This window comes from Piliocolobus tephrosceles, chromosome 3, assembly GCF_002776525.5.
Source record: "Piliocolobus tephrosceles isolate RC106 chromosome 3, ASM277652v3, whole genome shotgun sequence".
Taxonomy (NCBI): Eukaryota; Metazoa; Chordata; class Mammalia; order Primates; family Cercopithecidae; genus Piliocolobus; species Piliocolobus tephrosceles.
The window spans coordinates 5,438,132-5,444,914 of record NC_045436.1 but is presented as its reverse complement, the minus strand read 5'-3'; the positions used below and the strand labels follow the sequence as shown (position 1 = coordinate 5,444,914).

Sequence of the window (6,783 nt, the reverse complement as noted above, 5' to 3'; positions counted from 1 at the left end):
GAACAAGATCAACTCTGCCTGCAAAATCAGCACAGCGCCTCTAGCCCAGTCCACAGAGGCTCTACCAAGAGAGGCTGCTGTGATGGCACATTAATAATTTAAATCATAATTAATAATGCAATGAATTAATATATACTTCATAATTTAAGGCACTATTTCACTGAAATCTTTGTTAAGTAGATGGTCTCTAACTCACGATTTTTTGACGTTATGATGGTGTAAAAGTGACACGCGTTCCATAGAAACCATACTTGGAATGAATTTTGCCATTTGCTCTTTTCCCGGGCTAGTGATGTGCGGTCTGATATGCCCTCTCCATGCTGGGCAGCAGCAGTGAGCTGCATGCAGCTCCCAGTCAGCCACGATCGTGAGGGTGAATGATGATACTCTACGTTGTCCTGTGTCACTGGGTGACTTTGCCCAGCTGAAGTTGATGTATGTTCTGAGCATGTTTAAGGGAGTTGAGCTAAGGGACTGTGATATTTACAACAGGTTTGTCTGAATGGGACCCCATCGTAAGTCCAGGAGTATGTGTATTTCTCACAGCAAGCCCATATGTAATGCTGTATCCCAAGACTTTTTAAAACCAGACTTTGGGAAATATATTGATGTCATGTCTTTGTGAGGTTATCGTGTAGCCAGAACACCCCTATGTGGTTTTACGTTCCTTCCTTTAGCCTTAACCTCTGATGAAACCCTGTTAAACATTACACTGTGGTCTCAGCCATGCTGTGAGGAATTAGTGAAAGCCAGGCCCATGTGGATGTGTTGAGACAGAGAAGAGAAGTGTGGTACCCTCTTGCCTCAGGCTTGTAGCAATGGGGGGTCTGGAAGAGGCCAGGTGTGTTTAGTGAAGATGTGACCCTTGGGAGGGTCATTTGTGGTGTGACCAGAAAGTCAGGATGGCGGCCCTGAGAGAACTTCCTTTGAGCTCAAGTCAGGGGAACCTTTGGGAAACACTCATAAAGATAAAGCGAATAGCTGTGAAGGTGTCCACTGCCTCGCAATAATCCAGCCAGGGGCCGTGCCTTCAGGACCTGGCTTGGCTGTGCCCTGATGAGGTAAGATTCAACTGCAACCTAGGCTGTCCTCCACTGACCAGACCCTGCACACCGGTGTGGGGCTGTGTGCACCTGGCGGAAGCGGTTGGTCACTGCCACTTCTCAAAGGTGTTACGTGAACTAGGGTAGCCCGAATATTGTTATATATTAACAAGTACAATTCTGAAGCAAAATTAGTGCAAGTTGGGATGACAAGGACTCAAGCCCACTTGAGGTTACTGTTGGGGCAGATTTGAGTGGGAGATGGTCACAGAAGCTTGGGTTGAGGGCAGGACCAGGTGTCACAGAAGTGGGAGTAGGGAGACAGATAGATAGATGATACATAGATTTTGTCTTGGTCTATTCCTGTCACTATAAAGGAATACCTGAAAGTCAATAATTTATAAAGAAAAGAGGTTTATTTGGCTCAGAGTTCTACAGGCTGTACATGAAGCATGGCGCTGGAGCAGTAGGTGAGGGGTAGCAGGTGTGTGCATATCACATGGTAAGAGAGGAGGAGAGGGAGTGGAGGATGCTGCTAGACTCTTTTTAGCAACCAGATCTCTCAGGAACTAGTAGATCAAGAACTTGCTCATTACCACAAGGATGGCACCAAATGGCCATAAAGGATCTGACCCCACAATCCAAACACCTCCCACCAGGCCCCACCTGCAACACTGGGGATCTACTTTCAACATGAGATTTGTCCAAACTATATCAGATGTTCAGTGCCTTCAGCCAGTAATCAGCACTACAGGGTGTCTTGGGTGAGCACCCTCATCTGCATGCCATGGTACCCAAGAGGACTGACCCCATGGGCCTGGGCAAACAGCAAGGCTTGTGCTGCCTTCTGGAAGCCAAGAAGATCAAAGGACTTCATATACTGATAGACCCTCAAAACTGCCAGACTCCTATGCCTGGGAGTCAAAGCCATACAAATCTGTGACTACTAGTAGGCTCTTATTTCATCCCACCCTCCTTCCCGCCCCCACCATCACCACCAGTAGCATAACCCAGGAAACATGACTTACATCTGGAGTTCTGATGGAAGTTCTTATCAGGACTATAAGTTTCTTGGGTCAAGATCATGCTAACTTCAGACCAGCATCTTCCAGGAACTCCTCTAGTGCCTGATAGATAGGAGATATATAATGACTGCTCAATCTATATTTGTTGAAAGAACAAAGGACAGGGAGTTTCAGGACACAGTCACTGTAAAACTGGGTGCATCATGTTCCCACTAACTGATTTCTGGCTCCATACTTGTGAGTGCCACCCAGTTTGATGCTGCTGCAGGGCTGAGGTGCTCCCGGGGGGCTGAGACATAGGAGAGCTGCCACCACCCTCAACAGTCATCCTGGGACACCTGAGCACTCTTGACTCAACCTCTGCTGGGCCCAGCCAGTCCCTTTGGTTAAGGAGCTGGGTATGGGAAATTCGACAAAACACGTGAGAGTACCAAGGAGAGGAGAGCAGGGCACAGAAATCTGAATGCCATGGGCTCCATTTGTTTCTTCCAGCCTTGGGTGCAATTCAGTTTGGAGATAAGTGTGGACTGGATGATCTCCTCTCTAATTCCTTCATTTCATGAATGATGTGTCAAAGGAGAAGTCATGGTTTGGGGGTTTGTTGGTAGGCTTGGCCATATACTTCTAGTTTCGTCCACAAGTTCCAAGAAACCCAGCTGTGAGCTGCATAATTTCCAATTAAATGTCTTCTCCCATTTAGCCAGGAACTACAAACAAAGTTCTCTTTTTGGCATTTATTCTTAGTAGCTGGCTAAATGAAGAGCTAACATTTAAGTGAACTGACATAAATGCTTGTTGATTTACTGTATATGAATTCAATAAATGTTTGTAAGCAATACAAACTGTAAATTTGTAAATTTACAATTTACAAATTGTAATGTAAATGTATCAAGGGACTTTTTAAAAGGTCTAGGATACTAGGGCCTTCCACTAACTATTTAGTTAGAAAAATGGAGCAGAACCCCTTTGGGAAAATATAAAAAAAAGCTATTGAGGGTCTGATCATGAGCCCCATGAGTGTCCCAGTCATGGATACCGGTGGGCTGGGCAGGTCCTCAAACACAAGTGGGACCTTGACCCCAGCGGGTGCCCAGGCTCTTGATATCATCGGGAGAAGAAATTCAAGGATGAGTCAGAAAATAGTGAAAGTACAGAGACTTGTTGCAAAGTGAAAAGTACACACTCAAGATAGGGGAGTGCAGGTGGACTCAAGAGAAAGTTGTGTGCAAGGGTGTTTAGGGCTGCTACTTTTATGAGTTTCTTTAACCAAGGGGTGGAATATTCATGAAAATTCCTCGAAAAAGGTGGAGATTTCTCAGAACTGTAGTGCCACCCACTTTTACGCCAAATATGTGTGTTCCTGGAACTGTCATGGCACTGCCGGGTATGCGATTTGTATGCTAATGAATGAATAATGAGGTCCTAAGAGAAACCTCGGTCAAATCCAGCACCATGTTGGGTCTAGTTGGTCTTAGCCAGCTTGGCCTACACCCTAGTTTTTCAGGGTCCTATCAGCCCTTAGCTCCTGTGGCTATTTCAACAGTTTCCTTTTGCTAGTCACGTGAAATGCCTGCCTAGAATTTTCTATTCTTCTGCGACCACCCTGTATTATTCCTGCCTCATTTCTGACAGAAGAGGCAGGAGGAAGGCTGGAAAGGCTGAGCAGATTAAGTGAGAGGAGGAAAAAGGGGAAAGCATTCCAAGCAGGTAGAATCGCGCGAGCAAAGGCTTGAAGGTAGCATAGTTGATAACCCCAAAATGTTTCTGTTATGAATAGAAACCAGAAGGAAGTAATACGAAATGCATTGGTTGGAAACAGATGAAATGCTTTCTAGAAGAATAGGTGCTTGAGCATGTTAGGGAGGAAAAACTTTCTTCTGTCCCAGAAGTTTAATGGCTGGAGCCTGTAAATTTAACTGACGCAAGACAGGTTAACAGGAGAAAAGGAATACAAATGTATTTATATTTTTACATACATAGGAGTTCACAGAAAACTGGTGAAATGCAAAGTGATTAGGCTCAGGGACTTATATATCATTTTAACAAAGGAAAAGGATGACAAATTGTGGGATAGTAACTAGGAAATACATAGAGGAGATTAATGGAGGAAACTTTTTAAAACAAAGCTTGTTTATGCAGACTCATCTCAATGCTGACCCTCCATCTTTGATGGTAAGAGTTGCTCTATACTTCCTGGTATGGGAGTTGAGGAACACCTTCCACAAAGGGAACGTTATGCCCTTGTTTCAGGTAGGAAAAGAAAGAGCAGAGGATTCATCCTGCATCTGCTCATTTTCAGTTGCTTTCAGCCCAAAATAAACCATATGTCAAAGTGGCATATTTTGGGGTGGCATATTCTGGACCCCTTCAATCATGTAGGTCACTACTTGCCAAAATATCTTCACTGAAATTCTAGCCTTGCAATCTTCACTTGACCATAGAAAAAGAATTCCCAGCTATTTGCCCATCAGGCAATTCAAAAAACCTTTGAGTCCTGCTGCAGTAGAGAAATCTGTTTAACTTGGTTTCAGCTCTATTAAACATGAAAAGATAATAATCAGTAATTAAGGAAGTGTAAGTTGAAAATACAAACACCTATGAGAATGGCTAACATTAAAAAGAAAGAACTGGCAATACCAGGTGTGAATGAGGATGCCGAGACCTCAGCTCTCCTGCATTACCGGTTGGAGTGCTGTGGGGAGGTCACCAGGAAACTCATGGTAGACAAGGGTAAGGTTTGTTATGCAGAATTAAGTCAGCACCTGCTTCATTGACTAGAGATTCCAGTGACTTCCGCACATCCTTCTTGCCTGATACTGAGAGGGAGATACTCTTACAAGCAGAGATTTCCTTTATAGATATAGATTTCCCCTGCACAGGGATCTGTTTTCAGAACTCCTGTGTCTGCAGTTTCTCAAAATAATCAGCTCAAAATAACCCTCATGCCCAAGAAGCATATTTTGGGGTGGCATATTCTGGTCTTCTATAGTCATATTTTAAGATGGCATATTCTGGTCTAAATGGTCAGAGAAGACCTCACTGAGAAATTGAAATTTAAGCAAAAACTTGAAGGAGATGAGGAAGAAAGCCATGTGGCTATTTAGGGGAAGAATGATCTGGGCAAAGAGAAAAGAGGTGCAAAGGCCCTGAGGCAGGTACATGACTGACTTCTCCAGATGAAAATCCACAGAATAGGGGGCTGGACCCCTAGGATCCTGTCCTAGTTCTACAGATTATTTCTGCCGTATGGGCCCATTTTCTTCATCTGTTGAATTAAGGCATTCAGCAAGGAGGTGACCAAGATCTCTTCCAGCTTGAACCTCGGATTCTAAATGCCCTCTTCTTTTGAGACTGCCACTTGTTTTCTGCCTATATGACCCACTGGTCATGCTCACAAACCCAAGATTCACCGTTTCTCCGTCCATTCAAAATAAGTCGAGGGAACCTGGCCTTTGCTGATCTTTTCATCTGTGCCTGACTCTGTTATGGTGATTCCATCTCATCAGCACCTTTAAAAAAGAAATCCAGCAATCTCACTGATTTGAAATTACCCCCATCCCTTCAACCCTCAGTTGCTAAATCAAGCAGCCTGACAAACACTCTATTTCCCCAGTTCTAAGATCCCATCAATTATAAGATACTCTATCAATTTAATAGCAGCATTTCAGTGGGAAAAGGAAAGAAGGAAGGAAGAGAGGTTAGAAACAAAGAAGGGAGGGGCTGGGCGCGGTGGCTCACGCCTGTAATCCCAGCACTTTGGAAGGCTGAGTCAGGCAGATCACCTGAGGTCGAGAGTTCAAGACCAGCCTAAGCAACATGGAGAAACCCCATCTCTACTAAAAATACAAAATTAGCCAGGCGTGGTGGCATATGCCTGTAATCCCAGCTACTCAGGAGGCTGAGGCAGCAGAATCGCTTGAACCCAGTAGGTGGAGGTTGCGGTGAGCCAAGGTCGTGCCATTGAACTCCAGCTTGGGCAACAAGAGTAAAACTCTGTCCCCCCCACAAAAAAAAAGAAAGAAAGAAAAAAGGGGGAAAAGAAAGGAAGAGATAGAGAAAGGGAGACAGAGAGAGAGGCACATCTTACTGTGTGTCTTCTTAAATGACTTTGGAATTCACTTATCCATGCCATTACATGCTGCTTTCATTACCAAAGTTTAACTCTGGCCTGTTTCATGATCAGAGACTAAATATTCTTCCACATGATTTCGGACACCCACAGTTATTCACAGCGGTATGGAGAATGCCACTTTCCAGCCATGCTCATGAGCTTGGCCTCTTCAGCACGCTTAAGATTGACAATGTAATTTGAGGGTATCATAGAGAATCCTAGTGGTTTATTGGCATTTCCTCTTTAGCTAAACTTATAATTCTGTTTTTCCTTATTTTAAAGATAAACATTAAGTAACTTCTTTTGAAAATCACTAGAAGCTTTTAAAGATTTTGGAGCCTGAATAATAGTTTTTTTTTTTTTTTTTTTTTTAATGATGTATGAAGTAGTCATGCTAGTGTCCCCTCGCTTTGAACATTGTACCATTTCCTCCGTGCAGCGGGGCCATCTTTCGCCTGGCATATGCCAGGCAATCTTTTGCACGCATGATGACTTTTGCTCCAATACAGTAAAGCAGAGTTATCTTGTGAAAGACGCTTTCAGTGGCAATTAGGAACATGAATCTAAGTTAACAGTGTGCTGTGCCTACCAATGAAAATAACAA

The 6,783-nt window shown here is 43.8% G+C and overlaps 1 long non-coding RNA gene across 1 annotated transcript; it reads right to left on the bottom strand.

Annotated features, from left to right (window-relative positions):
• Positions 1-1,445: 1,445 nt before the first annotated feature.
• On the bottom strand, positions 1,446-6,144 carry LOC111548454. Its single transcript, XR_002733425.1, has 3 exons — positions 4,706-6,144; positions 2,072-2,204; positions 1,446-1,890 (listed from the first exon to the last, which is right to left on the bottom strand). It is a non-coding gene; the product is annotated as an uncharacterized LOC111548454 (long non-coding RNA).
• Positions 6,145-6,783: the final 639 nt, after the last annotated feature.